This window comes from Scyliorhinus canicula, chromosome 4, assembly GCF_902713615.1.
Source record: "Scyliorhinus canicula chromosome 4, sScyCan1.1, whole genome shotgun sequence".
In the NCBI taxonomy this organism is placed as follows: domain Eukaryota; kingdom Metazoa; phylum Chordata; class Chondrichthyes; order Carcharhiniformes; family Scyliorhinidae; genus Scyliorhinus; species Scyliorhinus canicula.
In genome coordinates this window covers 16,487,257-16,504,618 of record NC_052149.1, presented here as the reverse complement: position 1 = coordinate 16,504,618, position 17,362 = coordinate 16,487,257, and positions in this window count along the sequence as shown.

Sequence of the window (17,362 nt, the reverse complement as noted above, 5' to 3'; positions counted from 1 at the left end):
CCGTGACGACTGGCCAACCGCACGAAGAGGCGCTGGGATAACTGGAGGGGGCTCAGAATGCGGAAACCTTACCGCCCCTGGGAGAGGAGAGAAGGAAAGGTGACCTTGGGAACAGAATAGGTACCACTCAACATGCTGATGGCACAGGTAATGTGGTCACAGCTATGGCACTGACCTGAAGCGCATCGTAATGTCAATTGTGGAATTCTGTGAAGATTTACAGGGCACTATTCCTACAATATCACACCCTATGTCATATTTTCGATGTCACGTTTTAATGATAACCTTGAACAATGCCGCAGGAACATTGCTGGTTTTTAGAATGAAGACTGGGGTAAGATATCTATTAATAGATAAAAAACAACAAAAGGTGCAGTGTTTATAATATCAATCGAGGTTAGTACTGATACATCAACTGACATTGACCAGGGAACGATTTCCCTCCGACCACAGCTTTATTGTTCTGCCCAATGAGTCCTTCCCAATCCTGTTTGCTACTGCATTCGAACTTCGACCTTCTATTGCCAGATTTAATGTTTATGTTTAGAAGTTTCAATGGAAACGTTGTATATTTGTGTACTTGTATGGTATAGATTCAACGGTTGTTTCATCCCAGGCTCATACATCTGGTGTGCATCTGCCCCGCTTGAGAACTGGAAGAATGTCTGCTCATTAACAAAAAAACAACGTGAAGAGTGGGCTGTGGGCCTGGCTCTTCACCTCGAGTTTAAATCCAGACCGGAGTGAAGTGGGGCGAGAATTCAATTCCTTCGCTGGTTATACCCGCTCTGGAGTGCCCGGGTCTGTACAAAGCTGCCCCACTGACAATTTAACTCAAAACAGACCCAAAGCGGTTGGTGCTGAGGAACATTGTTAAGAGCAGCTTAAGAGAAACTTGAGTTGGCACCTCCTGGTGCTGAACGCAGACAGTTGAGTGTATGAAATGGAAAGTGTTCCTTTACCCCGCATCCCTCACCCCGAGGAGTACATTTAGAAAAGGTAGCCTGTCAGAAGAGCCAGTGGTGCTTCTTTTATCCCCTGTCCGGAATTCCCGTCCCTGGGTCAAAGGCTGCAGGTTCCACTCCATCCCCGGGGCTTGATAGGGGAGGGAGGGGAGGTGGGTCCCTACACCGTTCAAACAGGGTAAATCCTGCCCACACACACACAAGCCAATGGCAGGGGCAGGAGTGGGAGAGGTTTCTGGGCAGCCACCGCGTGATGGGAAGAGGTTTGGAGTCTGCACTATGAGCCAAAACACAAGAAGCAGCAGCAGCAGCAGGCTGGGCCACAGGAGGCCTTGTCGAGCATGGCGGCACAGGGGTTTAGAGCCGGGTTCAATTCCGGCCTCGGGTGACTGTGCGGAGTCTGCACGTTCTCCCCATGCCTGTGTGGGCTTCTCCGGGTGCTCCGGTTTCCTCCCACAGTCCAAAGACGTGCAGGTTAGGTGGATTGGCCATGCTAAATTGCCCTTAGTGTCCAAAGGTTGCCTAAATTGCCAAAGTGTATGTGGGGTTTACAGGGATGGGGGGGGGGGGGGGTGCTGGGATAGACTGCTCTTTCAGAGGGTCGGTGTAAACTGGACGGGCCGAATGGCCTCCTTCTGTAGAGATACGATTCTATGATAATTCCACTGCGTTTGATCTCCCATTGCTGCCCGCTCCCCCACTATTCCTGAATCCCCGGAGAGACCCCCCCCCCCCCAAAACAGCTGTCTATTCCAGCCTGAAATATATTCACTGGTGGAGAATCTGCAAGAAAATGTATCTCAGTCCCCCCCCCCCCCCGTGCACCAACCACCCCCCCACCCCCACCAACCACCCACCCCACCCCACCCTACCAACCACCCACCCCACCCCACCAACCACCCCACCCCACCCCATCAACCACTACCCCCCCACCCCACCAACCACCCACCCCACCCCACCAACCACCACCCCCCACCCGTGCACCAACCACCGCGACCCGGGACTGTCTGAGTGAAGTAGCAGCCAACCACCGCCAGACCTCTCCTTCCAAGGGCAGGTAAGCTGGCTTCACCTGGACTCGTGGCCTTGGTAGGTGGAGGGTATCTGAGGAACGTCCCTCAAACAGGAGTGAAAGAAAGCCTGCAGCACGCAGTCAGCCCAGGCGCTAAGGTGCGGGCTCGTTCCGCCTGGCGAACTCGCGCCCATGTACGTGATATATCCAAGTTTATTTTAATGAAACAAATATACTAAATGTTGAGGCATTGGATGAACTTGCATTCAAAAATAATTCGAGCAATTTCAACATGTAAATCTTGATAGCCTTTAGCAATCCACTCAAAATCCGCAATATTGCATCCAGCACTGCTCTCCACCAGGGCAATGTTTAGTTATAATTGGCAACAATTCATCAATGAAATAAAGCAAGCCTTTTGTTTTTAAATGACCAAATAGCCCAACTTTTCATGGTTAAGAAATCGCCAGCGTGTTTTCGAACAGAGTGCGTTATTTAATAATGTGGAAACATGTGTCTCATTTCTAAATGGACCAAACGGCCAGCTGACATTGAGCCTGGATGTTTGCAAACGGTTGTGGCCCGTGGTCAGACTGAATCTTCATCTAAACTGCACCAGGAACGGAGAAAGGAAGATGGTATTCTCTCCAAATCTGATGGATGATAATCTGGCGGGGGTTTTAAGTGGGTTTCTGTCTTTCGGGTAATATCAAAGGGATTGGGCGTGTTCCCAGGGGGAGTGGACAATGTGTTCGCTCCCCAGCGGCCCCCCTACCTGCCATTGCTCTAATCTAATTAATCACTGCTTCAGACCATCACTTGTCAAACGCGCCTCAGTGTTCATTAGATTAGTAGGGGTAAGGATAAAGGCGGGCTTTCATTAAGATCTGACTCGAACACGTCTGATGTGCACGCATTTTAATTTAGTTTCCGACCTGCTGCTGGGAACTGAGAAGAACCGCAGTGAACAAAACAATGGTAAACAACATCGTGTTACAATACATTTAACTATGCAATCGACACTTAACGCTACTTGCCAAGACAAATCAAGGGCTCCGTTCAATCTCACAGCACAGTATATGCGGCCTTTCACTTGCTTGAAAGAATCTCCATTTATTGTGTAAAGTATTGCAAACTCCGCCACACTTTCGGTTGCATTTGCTTTATTCACACGATCTATGTTTCCATTGGAACGCATGGAGCCATTCTACAGACAGAGGAACCCTTTAGAAATAATGCAATTTTCCCCATCTTTATCTGGAAAGGGGGGGCTCTTATTTTAAAACAGAGGTGCCCTAGCTTGAGCCCCTCACACACCCACACACAAGAGGACACGACCCTCAGTATCCTCACCCTGTCAAGCGTCCTCAGCATCTTACAGCGTTCAATAAGATCGCCTCTCGTTATTCTAAACTTCTGGACGCACGTTCGAACCTCTGAACATTATTCGTGCTTGACTCACAACTTCTCCATTCCCCCCGCCCTCACCACATGACTTAATTTTCAGGGTGAAAGTTTACCCCCTCTGTGATTAATGGGAGTTTATGTGTGGAGGGGGGAGGGGGGAGGGGGGGGGGTGAATTTGAGGTCTGTCCTCTATTTGAAAATGACCCCACGGGAAAAGCGTGTACTGGGATGCAGAGAGAAGAAGGTGACATTCAGAGACATGCACACTGGGGCACGCCCTTTGTGTGTCAGGCACGGGTGATGCCCACCCCTAAATTTGCTACAACCACTTAACAATGCATTCAGGAGTAGCTCTAACCATTGCACTCAGGGATGGCGCCTGATCAAGACCATTAATTAACTACACTTTTGGAGTTAGAGTTAGAAATTTTGAGATAATTCCCTAATGAAAGGAACACTAAATCACCTCCAGGTTCACAGACAGCACAGAGGGCCACGGTAATGAACTCGCCCCAGCGCAGTCACACTGAAAAATGCCTCACGAGTTTGGAAGCGACCCAAAAAGATATAATTTATATAAAACAGATGCTCGAGAGTGCTTTAATAGGCTATAACACAATCTGGGAGTGGGGGATTGATATCTTTCTTGTGGCTTATGGCATGATCTGAACCCCCTCCATCCTGTTATGTTACACACTCTGCAACACCCTGAAAGGCATCTGTTTTTGTGTTCACAGTGTGCAATCAGCGCTCGCTCCATTCTGTGGATTTGGCAGACATTCCGTTCAAAGGAAGTCACCAAAATCGGCATTGTCCCTCACTTCACCGTTGCCTACTTTTAAACAAACGATAACTTGCAACCGCCGCTATTTCTTGTTTTAAAAATGTCCCTGTGTAGGTCTGGTGGACTATCGATCCCTCGTTTTGTTTTTCAACGCTCGACTGATCCCGAATTGCACCTTCAAAGCTGCAGCTATCAGTGGAATCATTGCCCCGCTCTGTTCACACACAGAGTTCTCGCCCCTGCCTGCTGGCAGCTCACAGCACCGCAGTGCCTCCTGCTGGCAGCTCACAGCACCGCAGTGCCTCCTGCTGGCTGCTCACAGCACCGCAGCGCCTCCTGCTGGCTGCTCACAGCACCGCAGTGCCTCCTGCTGGCTGCTCACAGCACCGCAGTGCCTCCTGCTGGCAGCTCACAGCACCGCAGCGCCTCCTACTGGCTGCTCACAGAACCGTAGCGCCTTCAACTGACTGCTCACAGCACTGCAGCACCTCCTTCTGGCTGCTCACAGCACTGTAGCGCCTCCTACTGGCTGCTCACAGCACGGTAGTGCCTCCTGTTGGCTGCTCACAGCACCACAGTACCTCCTTCTGGCTGCTCACAGCAATGCAGCACCTACTACTGGCAGCTCACAGCACCGCAGCGCCTCCTGCTGGCTGCTCATAGCACTGCAGTATCTCTTGCTGGCTGCTCACAGCACTGCAGCACCTCCTGCTGGCTGCTCACAGCACCAAAGCACCTCTTTCTGGCTGTTCACAGCATCACAGCACCTCCTGCTGGCTCCTCACAGCACTGCAGCACCTCCTACTAGCTCCTCACAGCACCAAAGCACTCCTGCCAGCTGCTCACAGATAAGGATTAGAGAGAGAGAGGGAGAGCAGAAAACATTGACCGCAATGGTTCCGGGGCGAGGGGTTGTCAGTTACATGGACAGTTTGGAGAGCTGGGGAGTTCCTCTTGGAGAAGAGATTGGGGGAGATTTGATAGAGATGTTCAAAATCAGAGTGGATTGGGAGAAGCTGTTCCTATTGATCGGAGGGTTGAGAACCAGAAGACAGGGGTTCCAGGTGAAAAACCAAAGGTGATACCAGGAAAGATTCTCAGGCAGCCAGGGATGAGGGTGTGGAGTACACTGGCCGAGGGCCTAGGCCCGGCAGCTTTGACTGCAGCATCCAAAATGGAAGGGGTCCAGGGCTGGAGGAGAGCAAAGATCACAGAGCCACGCCCAGAAAGGCAGCAGAGTTGCGCTTACAGAGAGATCACAGGAGCACGACGGGCCGAATGGCCTCCTCTTCTCTTCACTGTGACTCGAAGTGAGGTCAAAGTCTGGGGCACCGTGGATGGAGGGAGTCAGTAAAGTGCTATTCATATGAAACTACCTCAGGAAGACCCAAACAAGCCAAAGAACTCACCTTGATGTGTGATAACTACTGTAATCGCTCATAGCCTCAGAGATGTTTACAGCATAGGAGATCATTCGGCCCGTCATGGACATGCAGGTTAACAAAGATTTAACTACAACAATCCCATTTCCAGCGCTTGGCCCATAGCCCTGGAAGTTACAGCAGCGCAAGTAAATATCTAAACACTTCTGAAATGTTGAGAGTTTCTGACCCAACCACTCTTTCAGACAGAGTTCCGGACACCCACCACCCCCTGGGTGAAAATGTTCCTCCTCAACTCCCCTCTTAGCCTTCTAACTCTGAACTTAAATCTATGCCCCCTGGTTATTGATCCCTCTGCTAATGTCCTATCCTCCCTATTTATGCTCCTCATGATCTTATACACCTCTAACCTTCTCAACCTTCGCTTCTCCAAGGAAAACAGCCCCAACCCATCCAATCTTTCCTCATATCTCAGACCCTCCAGCCCAGGCAGCATCCTGGTCAATACCCTCTGCACCCTCTCCGGTTGCAATCACATCCTTCCTATGGTGTGGGACCAGAACTGCACACAGTACATCAGTTGTGTTAAATGTACGATAGGTTCAAAAACAGAAAATGCTGGACAATCTCAGCAGGTCTGACAGCATCCGAGGAGAGAGAAGGGAGCTAACGTTTCCAGTCTGGATGGGTCTGGGTCACTCTGACAGAGAGTTACCCTGACTCAAAATGTATTGTTGCTGGATTAGCAATCCAGACACCCAGGGTAATGCTCTGGACACCCGGGTTTGAACCCCACCATGGCAGACAGTGATATCTGAATTCAATTTAAAAAAAACCTGGAATTAAAAGTCTAATGATGACCATGAATCGATTGGCATAAAACCCATCTGGTTCACTAATGTCCTTTAGGGAAGGAAATCTGCCGTCCTGACCCGGTCTGGCCGACATGTGACTTCAGACCCACAGCAACGTGATTGACTCTTAAATACTCTCAGGCAGGCGTAAAGTGGCGCAGTGGTTTGCGCTGCTGCCTATGGCGCTGAGGACCCAGGTTCGATCCCGGCCCCGGGCCACTGTCCGTGTGGAGTTTGTACATTCTCCCCGTGTCTGCGTGGGCCTCACCCCCCACAACCCAAAGATGAGCAGGTTAGGTGGATTGGCCACACTAAATTGCCCCTTAATTGAAAAAATATATAATTGGGCACTCTAAATTTATTTTTTAAATGCCCCCAGGGATGGGCAATAAATGCTGACCCAGCCAGAGACGCCCACATCCCATGAACGAATAATAAAAAAAGATAGTAGATGTTAACTTTGTGGAGTTAGTTCTATCTCACAATGCTGGGAGGGCTGTGCCAGACTGGGGGTGAGGGGTATGGAGAGGATGTTTTGGGATTTTGTGGATCTGCCAATGTTCCTGGGTGGCCTCCAATCATCCTTTACAAATCTGACCACATGGCAGGACCAGGTTTGCCTCTCACCCACAACAAGGGGCTTGAGGGCAGAGACGGGTAACCCACGTGCACGCTTGATCACCCCCCGAAAAAAATCCAAAACCTTTCCCGGAGGGAGGCGCAACCTGCCCCCAGATCTCCTGTGAGAGACAGCCAATGTTTGCTGGTCTGAGATTGTTGTTTGAATTAATGCCAGGAAATATGTTGGGGATGAAAAAAGAAGGGAGAAAACGGGACAGGGAAGAGACAGAATAGGCAGGAAGTTGGAAAAACCTCTGTGGTCATGCATCCGTCTCATTATCTGAATCATTCTCAAGATTTTCAAACTTGACTTTTTTGAAAAACAAATGCAATTAAAAGCCTCATATCGACATCGGCACGGCTTGTCCAGTGGGCTGGAATTCTGAACATTAAAGAAATAGTGGACCCACAGCAACTTGAACACAGAAAAGGATAAAGGGTTTAGACCGCTGCTGGGTTCATTCGGGGATTGTAGAAGATGTGCAGAAATCAGATAAAGTCAGGACGCTCTTGAAACACACACTCACATATTAGAGTAAGTAATTTTATTCAGAATAAACCATTAATATCGTCCTGGTCATGGTGCGGAGGTCATTTTTTTTCTAAAGCCCCGTGTACAATTTAAACCCAAATCAATATAGCGAGTATGTTGCGGAATAATTCCATTTTCCTGTAAAACTTCCAGTAGTAAAATCTCAGAGGAACGGGTTTATTTCTCTCTCTCTCTCTCTGAGTGCAAGTATCATTTAACAGATCTCCTTCCAGCTGTACACCAGATTCCACACTGTGCCCACCTCGGGCAGGTATCTTTTTATTCACACCCTTCCTAAGGGATTTCCAGCGATGTAGCGGTTTATATTTTGATGCTGATATTTACTTCATTAACAGTATTGCTGTTAACCCCCCCCCCCCCCCCACAAGTGATTCATTCCCAGCCTGCAACCGGGAGCACAGTTAAGGAATCGAAATTAGCCCCAAGAACCTAAGAATTAGGCGCGATCATTCGGCCCCTCCAACCTGTTCCCCTTTTCAGTTCCATCAAGGCTGACTTTGGGTTTCAATACCAGTTTGCTCATCGCTTCCCATTTCCCTTAATTCCCAGAGCGGCCAACGTTCTGTCTATCCCACATCCTAAAATGTAGCCACTGATGGAGCATCCACACCCTTTGGGGAAGGGAATTCCATAGATTCACAATTATCTGAGTGAAGAAATTCCTCCTTAATTCAGTCCTAAATGATCACCCCCCCCATCCTCAGACATTGTTCTCCCCCCCCCGATCTCATATTGCCCCCCCGCCCCCATATCCCCAGACATTGCTCTCCCCCGATCTCATATTGCCCCCCGCCCCCTTATCCCCAGACATTGCCCCCTCCCCCTGATTCTCATATTGCCCCCGCCCCCTTATCCCCAGACATAGCCCCCTCCCCCTGATTCTCATATTCCCCCGCCCCCTTATCCCCAGACATAGCCCCCTCCCCCTGATTCTCATATTGCCCCCTCGCCCCCTTATCCTCAGATATTGCTCCCCCGGATCCTTATCCTCAGACTTTGCCCCCTTACCCCCAGGCATTGTCACCCCGCCCATTTACGCTCAGATATAGCCCCGCCCCTTATCTTAGACATTACCCCCTTACCCTCAGACATTTCCCCCCTTACCCCAGACAGTGCCCCCCGCCCATTTACCCTCAGACATTGCCCCCACCAGCCCCCATACCCTCAGACATTGCCCCCCCAGCCCCCTTACCCTCAGACATTGCCCCCCCAGCCCCCTTACCCTCAGACATCACCCCACCAGCCCCATACCCTCAGAGAGTGCCCCCAGCCCCCTTACCCTCAGACAGTGCCCCCCAGCCCCCTTACCCTCAGACATAGCCCCCCCAGCCCCCTTACCCTCAGACATTGCCCCCACCAGCCCCCTTACCTCAGACAATGCCCCCACCAGCTCTTTACCCTCAGACATTGCCCCCCCCAGCCTCCTTACCCTCAGACATTGCCCCCACCAGCCCCCATGCCCTCAGACAGTGCCCCCCCAGCCCGCTTACCCTCAGTCATTGCCCCCCTTATCCTCAGTCTTCTCCCCGCCGCCCCCTTACCCTCAAACATTGCCCCCCCCCCCCCCCCCGCCTCTATACCCTCAGACTTTGCTCCTTTTTAGATTCCCCAACAAACTCTCAGTATGGACCCTGCCAAGCTCCACCCGATCTGTAATTTCTGTGCGGTTTATGTACCGCGGGGAAATAGTCCATTGGAACAACACATTTACGCTCACCTCCTTCTTTCTCCCACCCTACTTCATCCCGACCCATCGTCGTGTCCTCCCCCTCCCCCACTCCCCCCAGGTCTGGCAGCATCTGGAGAGAGAGAAAAGAGCTAAAGTTTCGAGCCCAGATGACCCTTTGTCAAAGCTGACAGACAAAGTGGGAAATATATATACTGTGGAGTGAGAACGAAACAGCTTCTGATGTGGCCAGGCTATTATTGGAGAGCCTTGTCAGTCAGTGACTGCCCAGGGCACCTTGAGCTGTCACATCCACACCTACCACCCTCTCATGTGGCCCATGTGGAGGTCTCTCGTGTCTCCTAACACATGCTCTCGCCACGACCGATATCATTCCAACAGGTTACTTTGGTCATTGTCACGCTCCTGTTTATGGGATCTTGCTGTGCGCGAACGGGCTGCTGCATTTCCCACACGATACCAGTGACCACCCCGAATCAGAACCTCATTTGCTGCAACATGCTTGGGGACCATGAAAGGTGCTAAATAAACGCAGGTCTTAACTTTCCTCTTGAAACCAATACCACACCCTTTGTGTCATGTTCCATGGCAAATCCATCTGTTTAATGGCAGCGACGCCATTCTAAGATTCTAAGAAACCAGGATTGTTTCTAGAAAACTGCTTGTACTGTAACTATAACCAGCCGTGTGCCGAGGAAGCAATCATCTCGAGTCGCCCCCAGTACCCAACATGCTGCCATTAGAATAGGCTGCTTGCTGCCAATCCTTTCCACTCCATATTGCTTTGTGTGGCTATAAATGCGATTCTCAATGAAACGTGACTGTTCCCGGGTGTAACATTGGAGAACACATGAACACATCTCTGCCCAATCAACGCCCAATCGTCGTGTTTCGCTTTTGTAAATGGAGGTAGAATTTTATTAGAAATGTTCACAATTCCAACAGGTCAAATGGCATTGCAACAACTCGTGCTGTGCTTCACAATAATGTGCCTGATCACAAATGGTCAAACCAGCACTCAGCTAATTTCTAGAGGGAAATTTGTGCATCCGATCAGAATTTATAAGCATTTTCAACACTTCAAAAGTTAGCTTGTCCATTATATTGTTTGAAGAAAAGTCGATCCCAAACAGACTCGATTCACAAATCCCTCGCATTTAACGGAGTGTCCTCAAATCGGATCAGAGTTTAAGTAGGACAATTATGTCAGAATATCTACACCCTCCTCCCTACCCCCATCCCGTCGCTGCTTTCAGGGAATATCGTGCGTTAAGCGTTAACAAAAGAAAAGAACCCTTTTTTATGAGTGTGAAAACTACAGTGAAATATATGCTTGTACTGTTAGGTGCTTGCTTCCAGGCCATTAGGAATGAAGTTAAGAATGAATGAATTCCTCAAATTGAAGTTAACCCCCTCTCTCAGGTGAGGAACCTTTAGCCCCCTCCCCTTTACAGCAGGACAAAGTTTACAGGAATCTCTCTGCCTTTGGGAATGGAGAAGTGGTTTGGACACACTGGCTTTGCAGTTCATTACGAGAAGGTTGCTAGCTGTAAATAATCCGGTTATTGCTGGTAAAAAAAAAACACCCAACATCCGCCGAACAGATAGTCTTTCAGCCAAAGAAGAAATCACATGGGGGTGGGTGGGGTGTTTACTGTAAATCAACCCCGCAGTCTGTGATCTTATCGTCGTGTGCACCCAGCGAGTTATTGACTGTAATCCGTGACAATAAAAAAAATAGAAACCGAATGGCCAAGTAAGAAACAAGAGAAGAAATAAAACCACGCGAAAAGCCGGGGATTTATGACGGGAGTGACAGTAATCGCTCACACAGCCTTAGCCATTACCCCCTCAGGTCGCTTCATGGATCATTGAGTTACTGACACTGAGTGACAACGGAGGGTGCTTCCGAGGTGGAAGAGGATTTACACGTTTTACAGGTGGGAGCAAAAGCATCTAAATCAAAAGGGAATGGATGGATCATTGCACAGGAGACTTCCCATTGTAATCTTGACCCTGTGTGTGTGTGTGTGTGCACTCCCCACCCCCAGCACCCTGCCAATTAACACTTTCAATGGCAGGTAACTCAGTCTGAACACTGACAGGGTTAATGAGAGTGCTAATGAGTGACAACGACGCCTTATTGATCCAAGCTTCAATTGAGATCAAGTGAGTGCCTCCCCAACTGGACTTGGTGACACCCAAAAGTAAAACGCAGCCAATGAGCGTTCACACATTGAGGGCGAGAAGGCCAGAGGGAATAGAATAAGCTCCACTCTTTCACTCAAAAAGTTGTAAATCGGCCAGTTGCTTTACAACAGCTCGTGGGCCAGTTCTAAACGCGGAAATTAAAATCTCAGGCGCTCAACCCTGTTTTTATTTGAAACCTCGGTTGCACCCCCCCCCCCCCCCACTCCCACTCCCACTCCCACTCCCACCACCTCACTATTAATGAACTATTGTCTCTCTCTCCTCGCCTGCTGCCGCGCAGATTGCTCCATTTTTTCTAATTTCTCCTCAAATTCCACCCAGACCCCCTAGTTTCCAAGCCATTCATCCAGATGAATGATGTGAATAATACCGTTCTCACGATGGAATAATTAATTTGTTCCAACTATTAAAACAAGAGAGAATTATGAAGCGACTTGAATGGGAGCCTCGGAGGAGTCTCCATTGTTTGTCCTTTAATGAGCTTTCTGGTAAAGGGTGAGGACACATTACCGCTTTCTCTGTAATGTGATCGAGGTGAAGTGTCTGAAGAAGAGTCAAAATCCCCCCCGGTGAAAACAGTTTGGAAAAGGCCCCCGCCCATTTTTTGTGTGTGGGGTGGGGGGGGGGGGGGGGTCTTCAGCTAAGAGTTGATTAAGATCCACCCTTACTGAAAACACAATGCCCTGATATGGGGCAGATAGAGTCTAATGAGCTACCCAGTGATAAATGTCATAATTATACTACCCACTGCTAACAGAAAATTCATCAATCAAAGCAAATTAGTTCAGATTCATTAGAATAAGGAATCTAGCGGGCACCTATACTTTATTAGTTTACACCAATAGGTTTAATTAGCTACATATTTCACAGCCACGCCATTATTCCAGCCTGCTCTTCAAGGAGGGACTGCTTTACGCCTTTTATTTACAGTAACAAGGTGTCAGAGCCCGAGTTAACTCGCTCATTCATTTGGAGACACGAGACTGGTTGACTTTATTCATCCGAGTCCCGTCTCTGAGCTGGGCCAATGTTATATTCGCTTTCATTGGGCTGGGCAGCGCCCCTGTCCGAGTCACGCTTAGTATCAATGGCCCCAAAACAACACAGGTACAAAAGGAAACAGGCAGAGGGAGGATACGGCAACAAAGCGCATCAATGTTTTGTCTAGTTTCCACAATAGTTTCGGGTCCTGAAGGAAATCACTAATCCCGTGCTCTAAATATGAAACAGACCAGGGATCGCTGTCCATTTCACATCATACTTGACGCCCCTTAATAATTAGCACTGTACTGCTGAAAGCAAATTTGCAACTCGGCCGGGTTTCATTTTCAAATCACCCACTTACTTGCGTTTATCAATAATCTTCCTCCCAAGTAGCTCAGAATCCGTCACACGTCTTTACTTCAGTCGCAAACCCGTCACAATCTCAACAACTTGCTGGGTGGAGTTGCTGAAGAGCTGGCGCCTCCTGTTGGGGTGAACTCGAACTCCACCTGCACATCAGCGGCCACGCCAAGGTTGTGAGGAGGCTTAAATAAAACAAAAATACATCAGGTTAAAAATAAAGTGTCATTCCACGGTGAGGCGGGTGCCTGTAGCAGAGGTTCCAGACTCCAGTGCCTTTGTTTGTAAAAGTCTCACAACAACAGGTTAAAGTCCAACAGGTTTGTTACAAACACTAGCTTTCGGAGCTCTGCTCCTTCCTCAGGTGAAGCTGCCTTCCGTACATCCCCACCAGGATTGTGTTCCAAGCATGTTTTCTCACAAACGTATTACAGATCAACACTGCTAGTTGTTGCTCCCCCCCCCCCCCCCCCCAACTGCCAACACTATCAACATATCTAGACGCCCGCCTTGGCTCAGAGTAGCACTCTCGCATCCGATTTAGAAAATTGTAGGTTCCAGACTAAGGTAACGCACAAACCAGGAGCCAGTACTTCACTCACTTAACCGAGGCACTCAGCTCTCGCCTCACAGAGAAATAAAACATTCCATCCAGTTCGAGGAAGATCAGGGGAGTGCTGCTGGTACATATACACCCCTCAACTAACAACACACACACAAACAGTTATGGGATCTTGCCGTGCTCAATCTGGCTGCTGCGCCCCTCACAGCAGTGACAACACTTGAAAAGTAGTTCAGCGTCTCGCGGTGGTAAAAGGTGACATGTACATTCAAGTTTCTCCTTTTTCTATCTAAATAAACGCAGCGATGGAACTCTTGATGCCTTCAAACTGGGTTCCATGCTGCATTTCAATGGCCATAATCATCTGGCGTGATGTGGAGATTCACCTGAGGAAGGAGCAGTGCTCCGAAAGCTAGTGTTTGAAACAAACATGTTGGACTTTAACCTGGTGTTGTAAGACTTCTTATCTGGCGTGAGAGTACATCCGTCAACGTGTCTCACACCCCTGGACGCAGGTTCCCATTATCTGCCATTCGATGTCAAAGCTGACATTTCCTGGCAGCAAAGCTAAGGTCCAACATGTATATATTTAAAAAAAACCTTCAGTGTGATAAATGGCCAAAGTGTCCAATATTCACCCCATCATCTTCATTACATTGGAAAAAGTTTAGACGCAATGTGATAAATTCCGCCACTTCTCCAGCTAAACTTCCATTTTAAATACATTGCACAATTTCCACAATTACATTGAAAGACACTTAAAAAAAAAATATAGCTGCGCCATGCTACATTTTAAGTTGAATAGAAAGATTGTGCAGAATATTTCAGACATATTCAGTGAGAAAAGCGCCCCCACAGCACGAACAGTACCAAACCTGACACGACATGGCAATTTGGTTACATAAAAGCTAATTACTGCGGATGCTGGAATCTGACACAAAAACGCTGGACAATCTCATCAGGTCTGGCAGCATCTGTGTAGAGATTCGAGTGTGGGCGACTCTTTGTCAAGGCTGCTACATCAGGTGGGTTTTACCTGAAGAAATCTGAACTGAAATTGTCTTGCTTTGAGCGTGTAAGACCTCAGATCAATAAAATGGGATTTCACTTTATTTGTGAATCCATTGCATCTATAGCGACTGGATATAAGGAAGTCTAACGTGACCCACAGATAAGCGATTTGATCAAGGCGAGGCAGTGTTCATGTAAAGAAAGGCGTGTGTTTCACCTGGTATCAACGTTCACCTCCCCATTCACCAACAGCAGCCTGAGGATATTTCAGTCCGATTTCTATCAGTGTCACGGTTTTAATCTGTTTCAAAATTATGTTTCGGTTTGAATCTGGGGAGCTGTTTTTTAAAACAAACATTCGGTACAATTTCATGAACACGCGCATTCGCTCCAACCTTGTTTTTGATGTTGCCCGCCTAGCTGTCTGGCTGTCTATTAATATGGCTTTCAGGCATAATTAAAATCTATTTTCCTCCACCCCCCCCCCCCCCCCCCCCACCCCCAGCTCCCATCACAAACAATTAACAAGTATTCAGAGGGAAGGCTGTGAGCCTGTGCTCCAAGTGACTTGCATCAAGTAGATGTTGTGTACAGTCTATGACCGGCTACAGTGTAAAGTCAGTAAAGTCAGTGTTACATTTCATCAACGATACATGCAGATACAGAGTGACCTTTATCACGTGCGTTCAGTTCAAAACAAACCAGTTTTGCTTCCTCTTTGAACTTCCACACCTGCCTGTCAGCACTCTGCGCTCATTTTTTAAAAAACGTCTATATTTTGTGAAGTTTTTTTTAAAAATACGCCTAATTGTAACCATGACGCGAGGTGGGAGGATGGCAGAGATACTGTGATCAAACCCAGTATCCCCCCCCCCCCCCCCCAGATTAATTATTTGTTCCATTCACTGTCACAAAGCTTCAGACACGTAAGCATTTTGAGGCGCTGCCTCCCTCCCTCCCCACCCCCTAGCTGCGTCGCTAGATTACTAACTCAATTAGAAATCAAGATTATAAAGAGAATCTTGTTCTCCCCAAATTACATTGGGAGTCTATTGAGTGAGTGATCATTTCCTGAGACTGAATGATAGCAGAGGCTTGAAGACAACAGAGATGTTTTTTTTTAACAAGGTCATTACAGCCAGAGGGGGGTCTTCAGACCTGCTTCTGTTTGACAACTTGGAGACATTGCTGATGGTTGTATTCATCTGCTAGAGACGTACTGTCTGGCAGAAGAAAAGGAAACTTTTTTCTCCCCCCCACCCCCTCAACTATCTGGTCCAGTATTATTGTCATAATTGGCTGTAGGAAATCTCAAAGTCATTCTGTCTCATGTTTTTGAAGATCGAGTGAACAAAGACTTCATTATGGTCCCAGTCGTGACCACTTAACTGTATTCGGAAAACATGATTTGGGTTTTAAAGATTAGAAAAGGGATAAACTTAAGTTAATGGACATATCATCAGAAATTCTTTTTTTTAAATTTAGAGTACCCAATTTATTTTTTTCCAATTAAGGGGCAATTTAGCATGGCCAATCCACCTACGCTGCACATCTTTGGGACCTGAGGAAGGAGCAGTGCTCCGAAAGCTAGTGTTTGAAACAAACCTGTTGGACATTAACCTGGTGTTGTAAGACCTCTTATTGTGCTCACCCCAGTCCAACGCCGGCATCTCCACATCATGGCTACCCCTCTTTGGGTTGTGGGGGTGAAACCCACGCAAACACGGGGAGAATGTGCAAACTCCACACAGCAGTGACCCAGAGCCAGGATCGAACCTGGGACCTTGGTGCTGTGAGGTAGCAGTGCTAACCACTGCGCCACCATGCTGGCCCAGAAAGTCCCCTTCTTGATCACGGTGATAGCTTTCTTTTTAAATATTGGTACTACTAAACAAGGGAAAACATGAAATCATCAAAAATCACATTTCAGCAAATTAATCCAGGAAACAGAAGATATGATGCCATTAAGGATTTGTAAAAAGGCACCCTATTTTAAAACTTCACAAATAGTACATTGGGCAGAAATTGATTTAAAAGCAAAATATTGTAGATGCCTGAAACCTGAAATAATGGTAGAAACTGCAGGAAACTCTCAGCAGGTCAGATAGCTTTGTAGAGAGAGAAAAACTGAGGTGAATGTTCCGGGAGAATGGCCTTTAGCCAGAACTGAAAATGCTGTACTGTCTTGACACCTTGTGGTAAATACATATCTTTTGATCATTTCCAAAATAATTTGCATTATTGAAAATATTAAAGTCATATCTTTCATTGCTAATTGCTTTGTCCAGTATTGTTAAAAACTGCCCCACTTCTGAACACACCTCATTTAGGAAAATAAAACTGGCAAAGAGAGACTATGAAAATAGGGTAACATACAGAGGAATCCAAACATCTTCTACTGGCAGGAGGTAGTAAGAGGCAAGATGGAGCCTATTAGGGACAAATGGTTAACAATGAGTGGTACGGTGGTTAGCACTGCTGCTTCACAGAACCAGGGACCCGGGTTCGATCCCGGCCTTGGGTGACTGTCTGTGTGGAGTTTCCACTTTCTTCCCGTGTCTGCGTGGGATTCCTCCGGGTGCTCCGCTTTCCTCCCACATTCCAAAGGTGGATTGGCCATGCTAAATTGCCTTTCAGTGTCCATAATGCTCATTGGGGTTTTGGGGATAAGGAGGAAGTGTGGGCCTAGGTAGAGTGCAGACTCAATGGGCTGAATGGCCTCATTCTGCACTGTACGAATTCTATGATTCAATGATATGCATAGAAATGCAGGGGAAGGCTAGAATACGCAATGAGTACATTGTATTGTTATTTATCAAGGAAGAGGCAGGCTTCGGGAGAAACACTGCTGGTAGAGGTGAGGGATGGAATGAAAATTGAGAGTCAGGATGGACTGAAAAGGCTGGCTATGCATTCAATGGATAAGTTATCTGGGCTAGATAACTTAGGTTCGATTCCATGCTGGGTCA